This window comes from Stegodyphus dumicola, chromosome 8 (genome assembly GCF_044657685.1).
Source record: "Stegodyphus dumicola isolate Sdum_Otavi_A_Nest chromosome 8, ASM4465768v1".
NCBI classification, from domain to species: domain Eukaryota; kingdom Metazoa; phylum Arthropoda; class Arachnida; order Araneae; family Eresidae; genus Stegodyphus; species Stegodyphus dumicola.
In genome coordinates, this window is record NC_140775.1 from 151,647,764 (window position 1) to 151,672,011 (window position 24,248).

The 24,248-nt window shown below is 33.3% G+C and overlaps 1 protein-coding gene across 5 annotated transcripts in view; it reads right to left on the minus strand.

Annotated features, from left to right (window-relative positions):
- Positions 1 to 24,248, minus strand: part of LOC118186486 (uncharacterized) — a 299,034-nt gene that overhangs the window by 69,265 nt on the left and 205,521 nt on the right. The gene's annotated exons all lie outside the window — the stretch shown is intronic.

The window sequence follows — 24,248 nt, forward strand, 5'->3', positions numbered from 1 at the left end:
AGTATTAGTATATAAAGAGTTTGGAACCGCATTTTAAGCACTGGATCAGTTGGACAGCCTGGTCAAGAGCTACCAATAGCAACAACTGCATCGGAAGACCATTTTTTTGTCTCTGTCGGTTCGAAGAAACCGCTAAACGACTACAAGAGATTTAGTTTTAGATCTTCAGGCTACCACAGAAACTCGAATTAGCCGTTCTATTGCTGCATGAAGGCTTAACGAAGTTGGGGACTGTATAAGGAAAAAAAAAAACAATGGTTTCTGTTCCACTCACTCCAGCTTCCCGATGGGCTGTTTAAACTGATGTCATGTTCAGTGAAGCCTAGACGAATGAGCCCGAGTATTGCTTACTGACGAGTCCAGATATATCTCAACAGTGATTCTAGACGTGTTTTAATCTGGAGACAAGAAGGAACACGCAACTTACCTTCCCTTCTCCGTAAAATGCCCGTTTCCGCGACTGCGGTTTAATGGTTTGGAGAAGAATCATGAAAAATAGCCACACCGAGAGGCACACCATTCAAGGAGGTTGCTTAACCGCTTAAGAGATATGTGGACTAGGTACTGGAACCCTAAGTTAAACCGTTTAGGAGTGCTGTTGGTTCAGACGTTTTGCTAATGGATGACAATGCTCGGCCTCATCGAGCATTAAGTGGTGTGAGAATATTTGCAAACAGAAGATATCGCTCGAATGGACTGGGTACCTTACTCACCCGACTTGAACCGAACTGAGCATGTGTAGGATGCCTTAAGGCGCTGAATTTCAGAGTACCAAATTCCTTCCCGAACCCTCCGAGAGCTGAAAAGTGCACTTTTCGAAGAGTGGAGTGCAATTCCACAAGACCTGATCAAAACTTTGGTAAAGTCTGTGAAATCAAGATGCGTATCTGTACAAGATCCATACAGCATATTAAAGAAAACTTTTTTCCACAAGAGGTGACTAAATTTTTCCATCATTTTCCAGTTTCCATAAATTTGGTTTTAATTTCAATGCTTTGCAAATAATCAAGTGCCAAATATTGTAATTTATGTTACCGATGCTTTTGTAAAAATTTCTATTAATAATGTTTCATTAAGTATCAGTTACGTTTCGTTGCTGTCTTTATCCTTTAATTTTGATGACCAGTGTACTAACACCGTTATAAAATGCAAAATCTCTACAGAATTTTTTTAAGATGCTCGTATTAAAACTGATTTAAGATTTCCATGAAGAAAATATCATTATTATCAGAAAGAAAATGAATGCAACTTTAATAATCAAGGAAGGGGTTATTTGAACATATAAATTAACGACATTAAGCGTCAATTACAACTTATTTGATTTATCTAGAATTCTTCATTTTTATATATAATCTTACAGTAATTAAGTACGCAAACAGGCTCTAAAAATATCGCACCGTATAAATTAACAAATATTTTTATCCATAATATTTTTTCATCCATTGTGCAAGCAAATTTCCTTTACATCCGATTTTTCAAATTATCAGGATTAGCATCGGTGCACAATCTATTAATAATATCATTCTTGAAATAGCAAACTATGTTATCTCTTTTAGTATATATTTTTGTTTAATGTAAAAATATAGTGTCTCAATCTTAATTCTGCAAATTTTTATTACTGTGTAACGATTGAATATTTACATTCATTAGCAGAAATGTATGATATTCAAAACATTTGTATACAATACAGTAAACCATTCCTACAGATCCAGATGGTTTTTGGTCTTTTGCGGTTGTCTTGAGAAATGATGCCCAGTGCCAAGTGCTTATACATGTTCTCAAAAATACCAGTCACGTTTACAGATGATTATCTTAGGGAGATGGTCCTTACGAAAATATTCGGTGCGTCTACGGTATCAAATGTTTACTATCAAATAACAATGAGATCTCTATTTTAAATATGATACTTCTGAAATCCCTTTTAGGAGTAACGTTAGTATCTTTACCTTCTCCAAGAATTTTATGCTTTCCAGAGTGAAACAAATGTTCCACCGGACAAAATGTTCGTGGAACATGTTTATAGAGCCATTCCATTTGAAATATAAGAAACTATTACCTAGACACTTTCGGTGTAATATCCATTGGAATGCATATCCACCACTTCCTGACATTCTTAGAAGCTTTCGGAGAAGCCGAAATCTCTTTTCGTGTCTGCTATAGACAGTTATATTTGGACAACTTGAATTTTCTGAAAACTTTGACTCCCTAGAAACATGCTGATACCAGAGGACACCGGTATCAGAGAATGAGGAATCTAGCACATAAGGCTGTAAAGTGATATGGATTTGTTTTTGATCAAATGAACACAAATATTTTTGCTGAAATTCCCTTCGTAGACATGGGACATTGCAACAACTTGTTGAAAAATATTTTAACGGCATTTGCAACACAATACAAACTGTGGGTCCGAGATGATAGGATTTCTTATATCTTTTGAATAAAATATAAGCTAATGCCCACTGAAAGCGAATGTCAAGTATTGAAAATTGTGAAAATGTGACATAAAATTGCCCATGAAATTGCTTTCTAACTTAATGTAACTGTTTTTATTCCTGTATATTTTTAACAATATTTCTTTATTTTAATTTTTAATTTATTTATTCATTTATCTTTTTAGAAAAACTTTTTTTTTCTTACACTACATGAAAAAACGTATTTAACTCCCCTCTAAAAAAATTGAAAGTATGTATAAAAATTGAAGAATAAAAAAGGGAAATAGTTAATGCAATTCAACCGATGACTGGATTATTAAGATAGCACATTTTTACACGCTAAATAAATAACTAAATGTTAATTAATTTGTTCGAAACGCTGAAAATACACTGCTCAACAAATATCCTTTCTGAAGTTATCAGATATGGGGTAGGTGTTTCCGAATAAGTTGACAGAGGAAAAAGTATTTCAATTACATTATGAATTTTCAGGTATCAAATATCAACAAATCAAATATCAGTTAACAAGTATTAACTAATCAAATGTCGTATTCAGCACAATGTCTTATTCTGTCGTTTTTAGGGTCACGACGGATTTTAAGTGCTCCTATGTCGAAAAGACATTATATTAAACTTCTTGGAGATTCAAACCCGTCTTTGGCTAGCTGCAGTTAGCTCCTCTGACTCCATATCTAAGAAGGGGGTAAAAACTACCTCTCTACAAAATAAGGAACTGTTGGTACCGAAGGCGTTATAAGGAATATGTTCCAATTTTACAAATTAGAACAAGAATTTGTATAAATGCGAGTAATATAAAAGTAGCATGCATTGATTTTAACACCTTATTTACTTTCAGGCAATGAGTAAGTTATTTTTCATACACTGTTTCCATGCTATAATTACATATGATATATACAAGAAGAATATAGATTTTTATTTACTCTTCAATATTTATGGCATTAATATAATTGGTAAAAGATATTTCTGAAGAAATATATTACATATCCCAGCTACAGAACTTCCCTTTAACTCTTCTACTTATTATAACATCGTTCGAATCAGAATTAAAGCCTAATGCAAATTTAAAAGAAAAAAAAAACTATAACAACATTAAGATTCCAAACGTTCCTAAGATTTTTTTCTTTTACGTTTATTCAAATTTAAACGATAAAAGCTAGCCTTAATAAACAACGGTTGTAGGTATATATATATTTAATTTTATTCTAAACCAAATCTATTTTTTGGCTGCATTGTATCTTAACAAGGTTCGTTTCATAGAATTCGGTATCTTTACATTTCTTTTTTCGCCTCACACATTTTTTGTCTTCGTGAATAAATGTTTAAAATAGAAATAAAATAAAATAATTTTTATTCTACATTTTCAAGGAACAACGTATTTTAAGCTGCAGGGATACCGACTTGTTACGCCTTTCAGAAACTGAATTGAAATCTCTGGGATCAGATTGTATATTTATTATTTATTTAATAAGCACCTGAAAAAATATTCATGAAACTTCCTTTCATCTTCTCTTGGCGTGTTGGGTAAAATAATTACATTAGAAATGTCCTCGCCGGTTTTCCAAAATTTTTGCAAAATAACGGTTTAAACTTATTATGGTGCTTTGGAGCTTCACTGGATTTGGAGAGTGTTGCTATTATAAGAAATACTTCACCACATACGGTGACTGTTGACTTCTAAAATACCAGTGACCTAATAGTCTTAATGATCAGTGGTGTCCTTAGGTTTGCTTTAATGTTAATGATCTATCTATATTTATTGCACTGCTCTGCATCGATATCCTATGGGCTGATTTCCAGTGGCAATCAATCAATCAGGATATGACATCTTTGATGCCGATCCAGGAAAATCAACGGCTGATAAATGTCTTTTAAGGGTCACCTTCGTTCATATTTTATTTCAGCAGTTAATTTAATTAATTTCAATAGTAATAATGCAATTTTTTTAATCTGATGCATGGATCTTTTCTCGCTGCGCATTAGTTTGGAACGGAAACTCTCTTCATCGACAAAATTGCCCAAGATGCACTCTAGGAGACCATCCGTAATGTAGGAAGAGCTGAAAATGTTCGTTGCCTTCTTTAGGTTTTAAGGTCAGGTGAAATGATTTTGTAACTGACTCCCCTAATCAGAATACCAAACAGGATGGAAATGAACTTTAAATTATAATATGTTCAACTGATAATTTTTATGAATATCTGCCGAATAGTTTTAATCACTGAAAGACATTTTAAAGGCAATATATTGCGATTTAATGTTGTTAGATCTTAATATATGCATAAAATCTTGATTGAAATTAAATCATAAATCACACGAAATGAAATCATAAATCATATGAAATTAAATCGGGAAATAAATTGCATAAAATCTCTACTTAAAATTAATATCTAAAAGAATTAAATCGTAATACATTGCTTGCAGAGAACCTAAAGCATATGCTATGAATCGATTGGTTTTTGTTTTGTAAGAAAATCAACTGCGCACGTGCAAATAATATGCCTCAAACAAAAGAAAATATATTTTTAAATACATTTTTCATTTCACTATAGATAACTAAAAAAAGAATGCTAAAGAATAATTTTGGAAAATAAAACTGCAAATGGAAGAAAAGCTTTGATTAGGAAAAGAAATGCTTAAGGAAAAATCTTAAGAAAAGTTAAGACAACCAGTTTAAAAAACGGAATGGTTTCTAATTAAACGATGAAAAGTTTCGTAAAATTAAAATATGTTACTCCATTACAGGATCGGAAATATATCTAAGAATGCTTTTAGCTTAGTTTAATAAAAAACATACAACGAACAGTGATTGTGTAAAACCAAATAAAAGAAAGAATTCCTTGATTTCCGAAGTCAATGATGAAGAATTTTTTCCCTTATTACATTGATTAGAAAAATGTGGAGAACACCGCATTTATTTTTTCAAAATTTTCTTTAATTACCAGGTTTGGAGGATATTATTATGATAGTTTTTGTCTAAAGCAAAGAAAACTGTGAGCAGTGATTTTAAGCTTGAACTTAGGTACAAAATATCTATGCGAATGTCGCTAAACAACAAACAGCATTTAAAAATATTATTGCTGCTCGATTCCAAAGCAACGAATGTAAATTTTTTTGCTTTTATATACGGCTTTTGATATTTTACAATACATTAAAAAAGAAATGCGCATATTCACAAATATTATGAAATCATTCATTCATAATGTATCCAAATGATAATTTTATGAACATTTTGCAGCGCAACTGCAGTTAATAAAATATTATTCTAGTACCACACATTATGAATAATCATTCGGTTTCTTTTCATCTAAATATAAGTCATAAGGTAGTTATGTAACACATTTTACACATTTTATTGAATCCATTTTTGCTCAAAAAAAAAAAAGTGAATAAATCTACTGTTGTTAAAAATTGTCATCTTTTGAGCAATTTTTTTGTTAAAGCCCACCAGCGGCCGAGCGATAAAGCCGCTAACGGGCAGGCTGCATGGGCGTTTTCGTGACTTTGCTCATGTGTAACACGCTTAAGAGACAGTTTTGCTTAGAAAGTCCTCCACGAAGGCATCCCTCCTCTTAGGCAGATAGCCCTCGGGGCTTTGGCATAATAAAATAAACCAAATTATTTTCTTAACTTTTCTTCTCTTAAAACTAGCGACAGAATTTACACTGGTGAATTTATACTCATCTGCTGAAATCAGTTTTATTGAAAGTAGATGAAAGATGAATTTACATTCATTTTAAATAAAATACGCCAGTTTCAGATAATGATTTTAAAATTCAATTTCCGTTACCTAAAAACATTTTATAGCTATGTCACAAATGTTTCTTTTTCCATTTGTTTATCTCATTACAAAGCTTTTTTTCAATTAATATAGTGAGACGTTTAGATTAGCATAAATACAGTCGTAGCTTGGTTTCTTCCAGTTATTGGTACAAGCTAGTAAATAGTAACTGTCGCATTTAGCCATTGCAACGAACCTTCATATAACATTAAACGTTTAATAAATGACTCGGCCTTAAAACCTCGAGCTCGTATGTATACAGAATTCTAGAAGCAGTTATTGTGACAATGATCGATGGTTTCTGTGGTCAATTTCGAATCCTGATCCTGTCATCGATTAATGCACAGTTCTTTGAATCCAGCAGTTAGAAGATAAATGGATTCTTGTCATCTCAGGTTTTCAGCTAGAGCTGAAATAACATTTTGTTTGGGGTTGCTATCTTTTCAGTCATACAAGTAAGAATAGAAAGCGGTTTTGGGAAAACAGGATCGTAATGATATGTATCACGGCACTTTAAGAATCATTTACTTTTTACCGCAGATATTATAAACGTTAAGTGTAAACTATAATTTTCGTTTCATTCAAGTTCTATGAAAAGTTTAAGTTTTCACTTTTGGCAACCCCGCGCTCACGCAAAACATTTCACAGATATTGAAATTGATAATTAAAAAACTGTAATTAACTGAGAGTTAATGAGGTACTGAGGTGACCTGTCTTCTTACAATGATAAGCCCACCATCGGTCCAGTGGTAAAATCGCTTAACACTTGTAGTTTGACCTGCGTTCGAATTCAGGCTAATGTGATAGTTCCTTGGGCGGTTTAGTGATTTCCCCCATTTGTAAATTAGATACGAACTGATTTCCGTTAGAGAGTGTTTCACAAAAGCATTTCTTAAGCGAGATAACCCTCGTGTGTTTTGCTTTAAAAAACCACACCAATTCCAACAGTGGCCGGATCTTTGTCGAAATTATTCATCGGAAATGGATAAAGCCATCACTTTACAGGAGCCGTCCCTTAGTTTCAAGGTAGAAGTTAGTCTCCACTAATAATTTTACCGTAAAGCATTCGTTCCAAAAACATGCAAATTAAAATAGTGTAGGAGAACAGTGTAAATATGTTTAACATGGTTAAAAAAAAGCAGTTAGAGTAAATAGATGTAGCTTTTGCTTGCTTGGTCATTGCTGCGTCACACTACCTGATGGCTATCTAAAATTTATTTCAGAAGTAAAATTTAAATTTAAAACATAAGTTAATAAAATTTCGTGTTTTGATGATGGATAGTTAAATTACAAACGACCCCTTCAAAGCTTAGAGAATTTGTACCCGTTTTTTAAATAGCGAACAACGATTACCAAATATAAGTACTGATTCGTCTTCTTGCAAATTGTAGGAACGTCTAGTTGTCATTACATGGAACTACACATTTCAACTTATTTCCTGATCTTTGACGTTAAATACACTTATTTGTGGGATGGTATTTAAATGAAAATGAAAATGGAATTAAAAATTGGTTACAGATCTCACGTTAACCCAGAATTAAATTCTAAAAATGTAAAATTAACGAGATTTAATTTTGGTTCCAAATAAAGTTATCAAGTTGCCAGATGAAGTACTCTCAACTTGCTTAAGCGACCGCTTCAGTATCTAATTAAAATCCCTGCAAACGGCGAAAACTTTACCTCTCGTATAAATTTAAGAGTTGGGCATACTTAATTAATTGCAAGAAAAATATGATAAAAGTAATAATCACGACAAAATAAAATTTTTTCCCGTAAGTATGCCGATAGTCTTCAAGTCCAGCAGACTGGAATTACTGAATTTGAGCATATAAGGCATTTTCTTCCTCCTTTCTACATGCCTTCGTGGTGTAACAATTAGCACTGTAATATCTTGTTATTTAATAAATAAATATAATTATTGTTGAAGTGGCAACGCCATATTTGTATCAAACCGTTACTCAGCAACGAGAGATATTGTTTTAAAAAAAAGATTTAGTATTCTGAAGATTTTACAGCTAGGAGTAGTATTAAAATTTTGTAACTTAAGAATTGTATAAAATTTGTCTATCACCGTGAACTAGAAATAAAATTTATATTCTACTAAGAAGATTGTCTGTTTTGCAAATTACTGCAAAATACATTACAGTCTTAATAAATTGGAGGTTCCACCGAGATACTGGAAATTTGGAGTGCAGTTATCAATTCGATGGTGCTGGTCTCCTAATCCCAGAAATTTGCTGAATTTTTTAGAACAAGTTTGCTAATACCAATTGCTGAGTTGTTTATTTCAAGGAGAAATGGATGTAAGAAGTCTGCCGTTTTAAAGCCAGATTTGAAGCAGATCATTCAAAGGTTATCTTCTGTGCTTCTACAACTTGCGTCCGAGCAAAAAATCTGTCAAAACAGGATACTGCTGATCTCTGAAGATAAGAATAACTTTTGGTTTCTTAAAAAAGCTTTTATTGAATTTTAATAGATTGTTTCAGAATTATAGTTTATAGTGTAAGATTTTGTTTAAAATAACTGACACTAAAAATATTCAGCTTAAATTTATAATTGATATTTGTGGTAAAGAAGTATTTTAAAATTATTATTTATGCTTTACTTTTGTTTGTATTGAATTTTTATGTTGGTAATTGATATGTGTAAGCCCTCCCGGCGTTTATATATATATATATATATATAAAAGAACTGCTAGCTGAATTTTGAATTTGTTGCCAAGCATGCGCGTGGAAAATAAGTAGCAACGTCAAACTGACGTAGTGTGATTTGATTATACTGCAGATTTGGAAAAAGGTTTTTTTCTTAGTTTTCGCCATCCAGGCGTGTGATAGATAGTAACGTCATCCCGACGTATTACAGATTGTATATTCTAAAAGTTGTATTGCCAAACTGGCAAACAATTTTTTTGTTATCGCCAACCAGGCGTGGAGATAGATAGTAAAGTCGTCAAACTGACGTGGGTAAAATTCCATTGTATTGCCTAACAGGCAAAGGTGTTTATATAGTTATAGCTAACGAGGCTTGTGAATAGTGAGTTAAAACGTCAACCCGACGTAGTATTAAATTATTTTGTGCCAACCTGGCAAAGTTGTTTAAATAATTCTCTCCAATTGGTTAGTGTGAATTTCGTATTCGAGAAATTAAATTTCGCCAGAAATTATATATTTTTAATACAAGTACGAGCTTTTAGATTGTATTTCAAAAGGAAGCCTATTAAAGGTAACTTGTGTCAACATGTCATTCTTAGCCAGGAGTACAAAACAGGATTTAAAAGTATTAGGAGAAGAGTTAGGATTAACCGTGAAACCTGAATTTAAGATTGCTCAATTGCACAAACTGATTACTGAAAGTCCCGATTATGATGAGGAGTTTACTCGAGAACTACTGGCTGCAATTAGAGAAGAAAGGGAACGAAAAGAAGAATGTGAAAGAGAAGAAAGAGAAAAAGAACGTGAAAGAGAAGAAAGAGAAAGAGAAAAAGAACGCGAAAGAGAAGAGAGAGAAAGAGAAAAAGAACGCGAAAGAGAAGAGAGAGAAAGAGAAAGAAGAGAAGAACGCGAAAGGGAAGAAAGAGAAAAAGAACGCGAAAGGGAAGAAAGAGAAAGAAGAGAAGAACGCGAAAGGGAAGAAAGAGAAAGAAGAGAAGAACGCGAAAGGGAAGAAAGAGAAGAGAAGAACGCGAAAGGGAAGAAAGAGAAAGGGAACGCGAAAGAGAAGAAAGAGAAAAGGAACGCGAAAGAAAAGAAAGAGAAAAGGAACGCGAAAGAAAAGAAAGAGAAAAGGAACGAGAAAGAGAAGAAAGAGAAAAGGAACGCGAAAGAGAAGAAAGAGAAAGAAAAGAAGAACTTGAAAGAGAAGAGCGAATAAGAGCCTTTGAGCTACAGAAACTTCAGTTGGAAGCAATGGCTGCTGTTGCAACTTATGATCTTTTTTCTTATTCTTATTATTTACATTTTAACAACATTCATAAGTGAAATTTTGCTTACCTTTCTTAATAAATATCCACAGGAACGCTTGGAATTCCTTTTCATTTTTATCACACAGAAGCTTTATTTACAGCTATGTACAAGAATTGTATGCTTACATTAGAACATTCATCATGTTGTTTTTTGGTTGCCACTACATCTATCTCAAAAAACCGCAATAATCATGCGGTAAGAAAACTATAACAAGCTAAAAGTAAAAAACGCCGCGCCCTCTCATAGCCAGCTACATAAACTGTAACAGCTGCAACAGTGCAGCCGGTAGAAACTACGCAGTTACCTGAGCAGCCTTTAAAAATCAGAATTCACGATGTCATGCCACGTTTCAACCCTAAAGAAGATGAAATAAGTTTATTTCTGGTGTTATTTGAGCGTCAAGCTAAAATAATGAATATACCTGCTGAAAATCAAGTGACTCAACTTATTTCATTGCTGCCTCCCGACATTGTTCAGCTGACTGCTAGAGAACCAGAAGAGGACGCGAAAAAGTATGAATATGTAAAAATTTTACTGTTACAACGATTTAAATTAAGTGCGGAAAAATTTCGACAACTATTTAATAAACACCAAAAATCTACTGAAAGTACTTGGTATAATTTCTACTATGAATTAAAGAATTATTTAGAAGGATGGCTTAACGGATTAAACATTAAAACTTTTGAACAGCTAAAAGATCTCATGCTGGTTGATCAAATAAAAAAGCGTACCTCTCCTGATTTCAAAGAACATTTTATGGATCAATAGACAACCATCATTTCACCTACTGAAATAGTTAAGAAAATTGAAGATTTTGAAGATGTGAGGAAAACAATAAAACCGAAATTTTCTGTCAATCAGACTGAGAAAATTAACAAAGGATCATTTAAACCGCGTTATGATAATTTTGTGAAAAAAAATAGAGCGTCCGCCTCATTTTAAGCATTCTGATAAATGGGACGATTCAAAATACCAGAAAGATCACCGACAAAGAAGTCAATTTCAAAACAAGAACCAAGAAAATTTATATGACAAAAGGTATCGACCACGTTGTTTCGAGTGTGGAATTATACGAACATTTTAAGCCTCAGTGTCCTCGCTTAAAACCAAATGAAAAGGTAAATTGCGTATCTTCGAATGATGATTTGTTAGAGATATATACAATTAACGGTTTAGTTAATGGGCATGAAATGCCTATTCTTCGAGACACAGGAGCCACTGTTGATGTTATTTCTCGGAAATACATAGATAACGCAAAAATGACTGGAGAACATGTCTGGGTACAATATCTTTTAAATGACCATTTAGTATGTCTACCGTTAGCGGAAGTTGAAATTAATTGCGAACTTGGTCATATAAAGACAAAGGCAGCTGTTGTTACAAATGATCCAGGCAGATATGTATTGGGTAACAAAACTGCCCAATTGTTCAAAAGTAAATCATTCTCAAATTTAGAAAAAATAAATGCAGTTTTGACACGATCTCAAGTAAAAAGATCTCATGAAGATGATCGAAGCAGAGAAATTGAAATGGAGAAACTAGAAGAACTGAAGTTTATTGAAACTGACGAAGATATTTTACCTCAAGCTGATGAGGAAGACAAGGAACTTAAGAAAGTGATTAATGTTAATTCAAAGGAATTAATTGAATTTCAGCATCAAAGCAGAGATCTAGCGTCATTGCTTAACGAAGCTAAAAATGAAAATTCCAGCAAGACTAATGATTTCAAAGTAAAAGAAAATGGATTGTAGGTGAAAAGGAAAATAGATAAAAATGGAATTGAAAGGGAATTAATTGTTATTCCTGAAAAATATAGGGATCAAATAAAGTCATTATGTCATGATAGCACATCTGGACATTTAGGCGTCGTCAAAACTAAAGATAGATTAACAAGATACTTTTACTAGCCCAATTGCTATAAAGAAATAGAAGAGTATGTTAAAACTTGCGATCCATGTCAAAGAGTGGGAAAATCTAATGATAAAGCCAAAGCACCTTTGACTTTAGTACCAATTATTGCAGAAGTATTTTCAAAAATTAACTTTGACGCATGCGGTCCTTTACCAATAACACCGAATGGCAATAGATATTTAATTACAGCTATTTGTTTAGCTTCAAAATATCCGGATGCTGTACCTGTTCCTAATATTGGCACAACGTCAGTAATTGAAGCCATGTTACAAATATTTAGTAGAATGGGTTTCCCGAAAGAAATACAAACTGATCAAGGTACCTCCTTTATGAGCAATCTAGCCATAGAATTTGTAGAAAAATTTGGAATAAAAGTAACTAGAAGCTCAGTACACCATCCGCAGAGCAACCCTGTTGAAAGATTTCACCGAACAATTAAACGAATTTTAAAAGTTTTATGTATCGAAGCAGCCCCTGAGTGGGAGAAGCAAGTTCCCGCAGCTCTATTTGCTTTAAGAACAATAACGCACGAGAGTACGGGATTTACACCTGCAGAATTAGTATATGGTCGAAATCTTAGAACACTTGTAACATTATTATATGAACAATGGATGAATCCTGAAGACGAAGGAAATAATGTTGTTGAATACGTTTTTCAATTGATAAATCGGTTAAAAAGATGCAAAGAGCTGGCTACAAATAAAATGCTGGAAATGCAAACCAAAAGAAAGGTGTAGTACGATCGTAAAGCTATAAAAAGAGAATTCTCTGAAGGGGATTTAGTATTAGTTGTATCAACGAATAAACCAAACAGACTAGCAGTTGAATGGAGAGGTCCTGGGAAGGTTGAGAAGAAATTATCCGAAACTAATTATGTTGTGAGTTTCGAAGGAAAAAATGACTTTAACCAAGTCTACCATGTTAACATGCTAAAACCCTATCATAGACGAGCAGAATCGGTTAACCTTATGATTACAGAAGATCAGTCTGAAATTGATGATATGGAGGAAAATTTCCCAACAATTGACTCTGAACCAAATTGTTCGATTTTGAGAACATCAAAGAAAACAGCTCCTTAAGTGATAAGCTAAATGAACAACAGATTCAAGAATTGCATGATATGCTGCTGAAGTTTTCAAAAATCTTTTCTAATAAACCTGGAAAAACTCATTTAATAACGCATGATATTCAATTGACAGAAAACACCCCAATCCAGTGTAAACCATACAGAATGTCTCCTATACAAACGGATATATTAAAAACAGAAATCGATAAAATGCTTCAGCATAAAATAATTGAAATAGGAGATTCAGATTACATTTCTCCTATGATTTTAGTAGAAGTAGCAGGGAGGGATCCAAGACCTTGTATCGACTATAGAAAATTGAATAAATTGACTAAAACGCAATTCTTCCCCTTGCCTAACATCGAACAACGAGTAGAAACGGTAGCAGGTGCAAAATATATAACTCTTTTGGATTTAACAAAGGGATACTGGCAAATACCTTTAACACCTAATGCTCAAAGATTAGCCACTTTTGTTACAAGTTTTGGCACATTTAGACCTCTACGGATGCCTTTCGGACATAAAAATGCACCATTTTCATTTAGTAAAATGATGGCCGAAATCCTTCACGGTTGTGAAAACTTTGCTGCTCCATATTTAGATGACGTGGCAATCTTTTCAAACACCTGGGAAGAACATCTAAGTCACCTGAAAGCCGTTTTGTCTAAAATAAAGGACGCTGGTTTAACTATTAAACCAATAAAATGTAAATTTGCTCAAGATAGAGTAAAATATCTAGGACATATTGTAGGTCGTGGTATAATAATGCCAAGTGAAGTGAAAGTAAAAGCTATTCTTGATTTTCCAGTGCCATCCACAAAAAGGTCAAGTCAGAGCATTTTTAGGATTAGCGGGATATTATAATCATTACATTCCCATGTTCTCATCTATCGCAGCACCTTTAACAGAAACTTTGAAAGGAAACTTAAAGAAAGGGAAAATAAATTGGACAGAAGAGTGCACAAAAGCATTTGAAGAGCTAAAGGAGAAACTGTCTCAAAGGCCTATACTACATGCACCTGATTTCAATAAGGAGTTTATTTTGCAAACTGATGCGTCAAATTCTGGTATGGGTGTCATTTTAGCTCAAAAAGATGAACGAGACAATGAACATCCAGTATTATACCTCAGTAAGAAGTTTACAGAAACTGAAAAAAAGTACCGTACCACAGAAAAGGAATGCGCCGCCATAATATTTGCTGTAAAGAAACTTCAATGTTATTTAGTAGACGGGCACACTAAATTCCTCATCATGACCGATCATAATCCCTTAGTTTGGCTCAAAAATAATGTGAGTCTAAATCCACGACTTATGAGATGGGCACTGGTACTACAACCTTACAATTACACGATCGTTCATCGAAGTGGTAAAAACCATAAAAATGTAGACGCATTAAGTCGTACTCCCTGGCCTGATTAAATAATTTGTTTCTCTATATAGATAAAAAAAGTATTTTGTTCCTTCCTCTCTTCTTCAGTGTATGTTATGTTATTTCTTGTTTAATTCTCCTTTAAATGCTTGTATTTTAATTCTGTGTTGTGCTGATATTATTGTTTTAAAAAACTGTAAAATTTAATTTATAAAAATATAAATTAAAGTTTATCTGGAGGGGGGGAGAGGTTGTAATATCTTGTTATTTAATAAATAAATATAATTATTGTTGAAGTGGCAACGCCATATTTGTATCAAACCGTTACTCAGCAACGAGAGATATTGTTTTAAAAAAAAGATTTAGTATTCTGAAGATTTTACAGCTAGGAGTAGTATTAAAATTTTGTAACTTAAGAATTGTATAAAATTTGTCTATCACCGAGAACTAGAAATAAAATTTATATTCTACTAAGAAGATTGTCTGTTTTGTAAATTACTGCAAAATACATTGCAGCACACTCTGCATGTATTCGAGAGGTCGAGGTTCGAGTCCCGGCAAGGTCACTGCATATAGTTCACTGAGTCCTGTTTCAAAAATCCTAATGACTCTAAAATGCCGCTCCAACTAAAAAGGTCGTGGATGATGATTCTTCACCACCAGAATATCGTGAATGTGTCCCCTAACCCCAGTTGCCCATTAAAAGGGAAAATATATAAGGCATTTTCTTTCCCCTTTCTGCATGCCTTCGTGGTGTAACGGTTGCACACTCGGCGGGTATTTGAGAGGTGCAGGTTCGAGTCCCGGTGAGGGAATTGCTTATTTTCAGCTTCTCCAGCGTCAAAAAACCCTAATGACTAACAAAGGTAATAAGCAATTTGAATTTTCGCAATCGTGCTAAGTGCGCCAAAATTAGCTTGATCTGGTTGGTTTTATATCGGATTCCATCTAATTATCCTCCGCAATTATTTTAATTTTATAAGTATCCTTTCTAGTTACCTGTATCTGTTTTCGTTATCCTGTTTTGTCTGTATAAAGATTTAATTTTATGAGCGTGAAACCTTCCTGTAGCTTGGTTAGGAGAAGAGTTAACACAACAAGATAAGGAATACTATTATAAATTTTAAATTCGAAGGTATTATTCGAGTAGGTATTTTGATTTTGATAGTTTTCTTGTAATATTCTATTTATTTCTTAGCAGTTGGCCATTATCCTGTGTTCAATCTGCACAATTGTTTTCCATTGTTAATATTAAAGTTCACTTTGATAAGAGAATTCAAATTTTAAATATTTGCATAAAGGAAAAGGAACCTAGTTTTAGCAGACTGTGTATACTATTTGGGAAAAAATATCCGAAATCATTTTTTATTCAATAAGGCCAAAAATAAAATGTTGCCAATTTTCTGCTCCGGCTTAAGCTAGCTTTAATAAAATAAAATTTTAAAAAAATGGAATATTTGTTTTCAGCGGCAAATCAGATACTTCAGTCTTGAATAAATCTATTCAATATTTCATCACATGCAGAAGTTTGTCGCACTAAAATATTTTTATAAAATATTTTGTGGTTATGCCTCATTCTTGATAGTAAATGAAAAAATCTGATGTGTACACCACATGACTTCCTTGTATGGCATATTAAATTATACGCATTTTTACTTGCATTTCATTTAAACTTATTGGATTGAATTAAATCTACTTTGTGGATAACCACAATAGAGTAAATGCACTTATTAAAATTCACTATATTTGTTTACCATAGAGACACTCTGGCGCTAGATTAACTTAACAGAGTTATATTTCGTTCATATTATAACTCAGAATGCACAAAATTTATATCATTTGAAGAATTATATAATCGTTGCCACATGTTCTATTCAAATACTATAATAAATCTAAAACGATGTATAAAAGAAATTAAGCAAACAAAACAAAAAAGAAACATTTTTTTACAGACGATTTACTATTTATCATTCAATTAATTCAGTTCTCTCTTCGCGACAAGGCAAGAATACATAAAAGCTTACAATATCTATATTAAAAATCAGAGATCCGAAGTTTAACAAGTGTTCCGATTTTGGATATTTGAAGTTTTACGGCATATTATTTATGCATGTTATTATATTATTTACGCTTTATGGCATATTATTCACGGGATATAATTTAATTTTAAATACAGAAATAAAAATTTCTCATTTACAGAAATAAAATCTTTTCATTTTGTTATTATAAATTTATCAGATTAAAATACAAATAAATTATCATCGGACTGAAAAAATAAAAATATGAATTTAATCTATTTAAAATTTAGAAGAACAATTCTTACTTAAATTGTGCGTGTAATGAAAAACTGTCTGGTTCCGTCTGCAGCAAAAACATTATCTTCTTTTCTCTTTCATTATCGTAATAATTCAAATATAAAATACCTAGTTTCGGTTACAGCTACTAAGTACAATTAAAATATGAGATTTTTCATTGTCCACCTTAAGCAACTTATCTGTATAAGTCCATAAAAAGTTAGTAACGATTCAATCATTAAAGAATCACTAAAGAGATGAAAAAGGGTGGAGTTCTTGCTTATTCATCACGAAAGAACTGAAACAAAGGGTGGATTTGTTGAATACCTACATCTTAAGTACTGATCTGTGAAAAGCAGACGAAAACAAAACATTTTTGTATTTTAACATAGTTATTAATTCAGCAGACAGTCCTAATTACAACAGACCGGTAGCAATATTTCGCGACTCTGCATACATACTTAAAAATGTTTAGGGAAAACTCAATTTCTTAATCTTATAACTGTACTGAGGATTGAAAAGTCAACGAATAGTTACTGACTGTAACCGAGATGAAAGTATTGTTGTAATTTTATCGTTAGTCTTTCTTATATTTAGTTGCATATTGATTTATCTTGTTGTAACGGAGCTGTTTGAATGTAACCGAACTATTTTATTTAACGCCATATAGCGGCAACGAGAACAACTTATAGCGAGTCGAGCTCCAGCTATGATGATGGTAGGTTCTGAAATATTACGTCTCCGTGATTAGAACGTTAATTCTAAATATTAGGTGTTCCGTTTCAGTGTATGATCTACATTTTCTTTGTAACTGTCTCTGTACTACTCTTGTTAATAAATACATTTAGAGCTAGCCAACGTTTGTCTTTGTAGAAAAACGGTTACATTGTGATATTTAAAATTTGTATAAACAGGCGTTGAAACTATGTTAATAGCTGAGATATAACTATAAACATGATAAGTTGAGATATAACTATAAACATGGTAAACTCTGATAACAACTATAGGACTTCGAATATTTTGCATGTAGTATGTTAATGATATTTTACGATTTTTTTGCTGTTTTGGCGATATTTTAGAAACTACTGGACAATGTATTTCCAAAATATTAAAATCACATTTGCTGACGAGACTCTTGCCCGCTCTTGTTATTTACCTTGTTATTAACCACTGAAAAAGGCCATAAATATATAAACCCCTGAAGTTGTGAATTCGCGACCGCTAAGTATAATTCATTTTTCAAACTCGTATCTACAACGGCCCTTCTAGTGTTAAACAGAAAATAACGATGATAATTTTGCTTTATCCTTGACCTCTCTTTAGCCATTTGTATCAATAATTTCTTAAATTTTACTTACTTGTACGAAGTATTGTAATCGCGAAACATTTCGGATATATTTCATAAGAAATATCTACTTTGACCACTCCAGAATCCGTCTGATGATTTTTTTGCGGGACATCTGCGCGTCGTCTATACGTATGGTAAAGGATATTTTTTTCCAAAATTACTCGTAAAATAGATTTACAACAAAATCAGAAGGGATTTTTATGAGGTCTGTACGTACGTACATATTTACCTCGCATAATTCAAAAATGATTAGCCGTAGAACATTCAAATTTGGTATATGGGACTGCTATAACATCTAGTTGTACACCTTCCTTTTTTATTGCTATTTGTTAAGTTTAGGATTGTGTATCCATAGATCGCCAATAGATGGCGGTAGTGTTTGTAAAAAGAAACTGTGATGTCAATTATGTATATGTATCAGTTCGTCTTTGGTGTTCGTGAATAAATGTTGTGTGGAAGAACGCTCCTCTGTTTATTACTTTAACTGCGATCCAATCTGATTTATTAGAGATTTACACAGATTTTGTTTATGGTGCCTGCAAACCGGGATTATTACGAACCAGAAAATCGACAGACTGAATATTTCGAAAATGGAGGGCGTTCTTGAACATTTGAAAAAGAAACGATCGGTTGTTAGACAATTAACTACGAAACTGATAACCAAAGTCGAATCGAATTTAGCAAATAATATTCCGCTAAATGAGAAAATTGAGATAATCGAGGATTTATATGAACAGTTAATTGAGAAAATCAATGAACTGAAAAGTTTAGATTCAGAAATAGAAACGAAAGTAACTTCGGAGGAGATTGAAAATGAAGTTACCTTAAGTCAAGAATACCAGGATAAAACTGTTATATGGAGAGGAAGAATGCAACGATTTTTGAAGAAGAATTCGGAATCTTCTAGAACAGTTCATCAGAACGAAACGGCTAATGTTGCACTTCCAGTTGAAACGAAAACAGTGAAGTTGCCACGTCTGCAAATCGGAACTTATTACGGAGATTCGTGTAAATGGTTAGACTTTTGGAACCAATTCGAAAATACAATTCATAATCATAGTGGATTGAGAAAAACTGAAAAATTTGCGTACCTAAAATCCTTACTTGGAGGTAATGCTTTAGCTGCCATTTCCGATTTCGCTTTAAGTGACCAGAATTATGATTCCGCAGTAGAAATATTGAAAGAACGTTTTGGAAGACAAGATGTTGTTATCACTTCGCATATGAATAAATTATTATCCCTTGAACCAGTGGGAAACATTTCAAATGTTAAAGCACTGCGTAAGCTGTACGATGAATGCGAAGTCAACATTCGAAGTTTAGAATCGTTAAACGTTACTTCTGGAAGTTATGGAAATATTCTCTGTCCTATCATTTTGCAGAAATTTCCAGAGGAATTAAATTTGGAATTTAATCGAAGTCGAAGTATGGAAGCAGGATTTGATATAAAGGAACTTATAGAATTCTTAAAAAAGGAAGTTAACTGTCGAGAAGCTGCAAGTTTAATGAACTCTGCGAAAACGAATCAGAAACCATACTTTCGTCAAAATGAACAACGCACGAAAGTTTATCCTAATTATAAACCGAAAGTTCCGACTGCTTCAGGTTTATCAACAATTGGATACAAATGTATATTTTGTGACAAAGAAGATCATACGAAATATAAATGTACTGAGGTGAACTCTGAAGAGAAACGAAACATTTTGAAACGTACAGGAAAATGTTTTTTGTGTTTTGGATGTAAACATTTAGCTATCAACTGTAAGAACAAACAGTTTTCCTGCAAAAAGTGCCGCGGTAAACATCATGAAAGTGCGTGTGTGTGAATCTCGCATCAGCTGTCTCCAGTGCAAAAAATAAGGAAACCGAAACATCGGCGGAAATTGTTCAAAATTCTTCTGCCAAAACTGGATCTAATATTATGCTTCAAACGGTGTATTCTGTGGCTGAGGGCAGAAATAAGAACTGTATTGTGAGATGTCTTCTTGACGGCGGTAGCCAAATTCGAGAAGATAGCCAAATTCGAGACAATTCGAGAAGATTTATCAAGAAAATTACAGTTACTAGTGAAAGGAGAAACTGTTTTAAGTCTGGATACCTTCGGTGAAAAGAACGGGAAACATTGGCGTCGAAAGAAAGTTGAATTTACGCTCCGAAATATTAATGACCCTGAAAAATCCATAAATCTCGAAGTCATTGAAGTACCAGTCATAACAAATGCCGATATACGAGTACCAGATGTAGAAATCAAATCCAAACTCCAAGCATTCGGCGTCACTTTGACAGACTGCGGCGGCGCCGATGGAATGAATAATATTTCCGTTTTAATCGGCCCGGACATTATGTGGAAAATAGCAAGCGAAGAAATAAAAAGGATAAACAGAAATGCCGTAGCTATGAAAACCTTGTTTGGATGGTGTATACAAGGCAAATTTTCTTCATCAGACTTTCAAATCCATGATGCGTGTTTGAACGTAAGTGTAGAAGAGAAACTTCTAAAAAGCGTCGAATCGTTTTGGGATATTGAATCTATAGGAATTAAAAATATTTCTGACGAAGAACAAAATGAAATGGCCTTGCAAATATTTAACAACTCGATTACACAAAAGGGTGATAGATACGAAGTTAGACTTCCATGGAAAGATCAGAAAGTGATTTTAAGAGACAATTTTAAGAATGCTGAAAGACGGTTCTTAAATCTGATCGAACAATTTAAATCAAACTTGAACTTTTATGCGCAATATAAAGAAGTGATTGACTATCAGCTTAAGGAAGAAATCATAGAAAAGGTCGATCTTGGTACTCCATCTGGGAGACGAACTTACTACATACCTCACCGTGCTGTCATCCGTGAAGATAATTCTACAAAACTTCGCATTGTTTATGATGCTTCTTCAAAGGAAAAAAATCATGAATCTCTAAATGATAATTTACTACAAGGACCAAATCTTCTTCCTGAACTTTTGAAAGTTTTAATAAATTTTCGACTTCATCGAATTGCATTTACGTCAGATATTGAGAAAGCGTTTTTACAAATTTCTGTTGCACCTGAAGATCGGGATTCAATGCGATTTTTGTGGATTGATGAGAATTCAAGTTTGAGCAATCCGAGAATTCAAGTTTATCGGATGTGTCGTGTAATTTTTGGAGCAAAATCAAGTCCATTTTTGCTGAGCGCTTGCATTAAGCATCATATAAAGAAATTTGAAGACATCCATCCCAGAACTGTAGAAATGTTAGAAAACTTCATGTATGTTGACGGTTTTATTTGTGGATCAGATACGGAGGAGGAAGCTATACAGATGAAGCTTGATATACATGAAGCCAATGATATAATGAAAAAGGCATCAATGACTTTGACCAAATGTAATTCTAATTCGGATACTATAAAAAACCAGTATAAATCAAGTGACAACTTCGTTAGTTTTAAATTGCCTGACTGTGATTCCCCCTCAAAGATTCTTGGACTTCAATGGGATACAATTAAGGATATCTTCTGTTTTAATGCTAAAGACGTTATTGATTTCATCCAGTCAAATGACCAAACAAAACGTTGTGTTTTAAAAGCTGCTTCAAAAATCTTCGATCCTATTGGGTTTCTTGCTCCATATGTTATTCAAGCAAAAGTTCTGTTTCAGGATTTATGGCTGAAAGGTGTTGATTGGGATGAAATTATCCCACCAGAATTGCAAGACAAGTGGAACAAATGGTATAGGCAACTATGTGATCTACCTAATATCCAGATACCTCGGTGGTATTTTCGTGATGTTGATGAAACACCTGAAACACTAGAACTACATTGTTTTTGTGATTCATCTCAAAGTGCTTACGGAGCAGCAGTGTACGTGAAATTCCGTAGCTTAAAATATTGTGGAACAAGTTTAGTGATAGCCAAGAGCAGAGTGGCTCCCCTGAAAAAATTATCTTTACCAAGACTCGAGCTTATGGCAGCAGTGTTAGGTGCAAGACTTGTAACTACAGTCCGTGTGCATTTTCCTCAAGCTAAGATTCATTTATGGACAGATTCTCTTATTGTGCTTCATTGGATAAAGAACTCACCACGGCGATGGAAAACATTCGTACAAAATCGAATGCCCGAAATTCAAGACAAAACATCCCCGAGCACGTGGCATCATTGTCCTGGCTCAGATAATCCAGCCGATAAAATCACACGTGGTGTTAAAGTGAGTGATCTTGTAGTAGATCAAGTGTGTACGCATGGACCACCATGGCTTCATCAAGATGAAATAAATTGGCCTAAAGTGAACGAGCATTGTAACATAGTAGAGAGTGCTGAAGAAAGAGTTGACTCAAGTTACTAGCAGTGTTCAACCTTTACAACCTGTGTTAAAAATAGAAAACTTTAGTGACTTAGGTAAACTTTTAAGAGTCACGTCATATGTATTTAGATTCATTAATAATTTAAAGTCACAGAATAGAGTAATTGGTCCTGTGACCAAAAATGAAATATGTAATGCTATGTGTTATTGGATTATCTTATCACAAGGTGAGTATTTTTTTGAAGAGTTGAATGATGTTAAATGTAAAAAACCATTATCTCATAATTCCAAATTGTTTGGGTTAAATCCAGTAACGGATGAAAAGGGTTGTTTAAGAGTTGGAAGTAGATTAGTAAAATCATTAGATGTCGATGAAATTCAGCCTATAATATTACCAAATAATTATTTTTCTCATTTAATTATTTTGAATTGTCATGAAAAGGTACTTCATAGTGGTGTAAATGAAACTTTAGTGCAAGTAAGAGGGAAATTTTGGATTTTAAAAGCTAGACGTTTTGTAAAATCTGTGTTACATGATTGTACATTTTGTAAAAAATATAATGCTAAAGCTGGACACGAGATATCGGCTCCTCTTCCAGCTGACCGAGTGGAGAAAGCTCAACCATTTGAGGTAAGTGGCATAGATTTCGCTGGCCCTTTGTATTTAAAGGATGGTACAAAAGTGTATATTTCATTGTTTACCTGTGCAGTGACTCGAGGAGTCCATTTAGAATTGTTATCAAATTTAAGTGCAGAGTGTTTCATTCAAGCCTTACGTAGATTTTTTGCACGTAGGGGTATTTGTAGAGTTATCTATTCTGATAATGCTAAAACCTTTAAGACTGCTGATCGTGAATTAAAATATTTGTGTAAATTATGTAAAGATGGAAAGGTTCTAAATTTCCTTGGTAAAAATGGGTTTGAATGGAAATTTATTGTAGAAGGTGCTCCTTGGTGGGGCGGATTCTGGGAACGTTTGGTAAGATCTGTAAAAACTTGTTTAAAACGTATCTTAGGTAAAGCTTCTTTATATTATGAAGAACTGTATACTGTTTTAGTTGAAGTTGAAGCTGTTATTAATTCTAGACCTATAACGTATGTATACAATGAACCAAATGAACCTGATCCTCTTTCACCATCTCATTTTATAACTGGATCTAGATTGACTGTTTTACCTTCACCTGAATCTAAACTAGAATCTACAAGATCTCAGTTGATTAAAAGATGGAAGCATAGGCAATTAATATTAGAACATTTTTGGAAAAGGTTTTATAAAGAATATTTGTTAGAATTAAGATCAGTCATGTTCTCAAAACCTCCAAAGAATTCTCCCGTGTTTAAAATTAATGATGTTGTACTTGTACGAGAAGATAATGTGAAACGCTGTAACTGGAAGATAGGTAGGATTAAGGAATTATTTCATGAAAGAGATGATAGAATTAGATCTTGTGAGATTCAGTTGGATAAGGGTGTTGTTAGAAGACCAATTGAAAGACTTTATAATCTTGAAGTTCAGTAAAATTGATGCATCCGTTACGGATGCATGGGGGGGAGTGTTAAGTTTAGGATTGTGTATCCATAGATCGCCAATAGATGGCGGTAGTGTTTGTAAAAAGAAACTGTGATGTCAATTATGTATATGTATCAGTTCGTCTTTGGTGTTCGCGAATAAATGTTGTGTGGAAGAACGCTCCTCTGTTTATTACTTTAACTGCGATCCAGTCTGATTTATTAGAGATTTACACATATTTTGTTTACTATTAGCAGCACCAAACGTATATAACGGGTG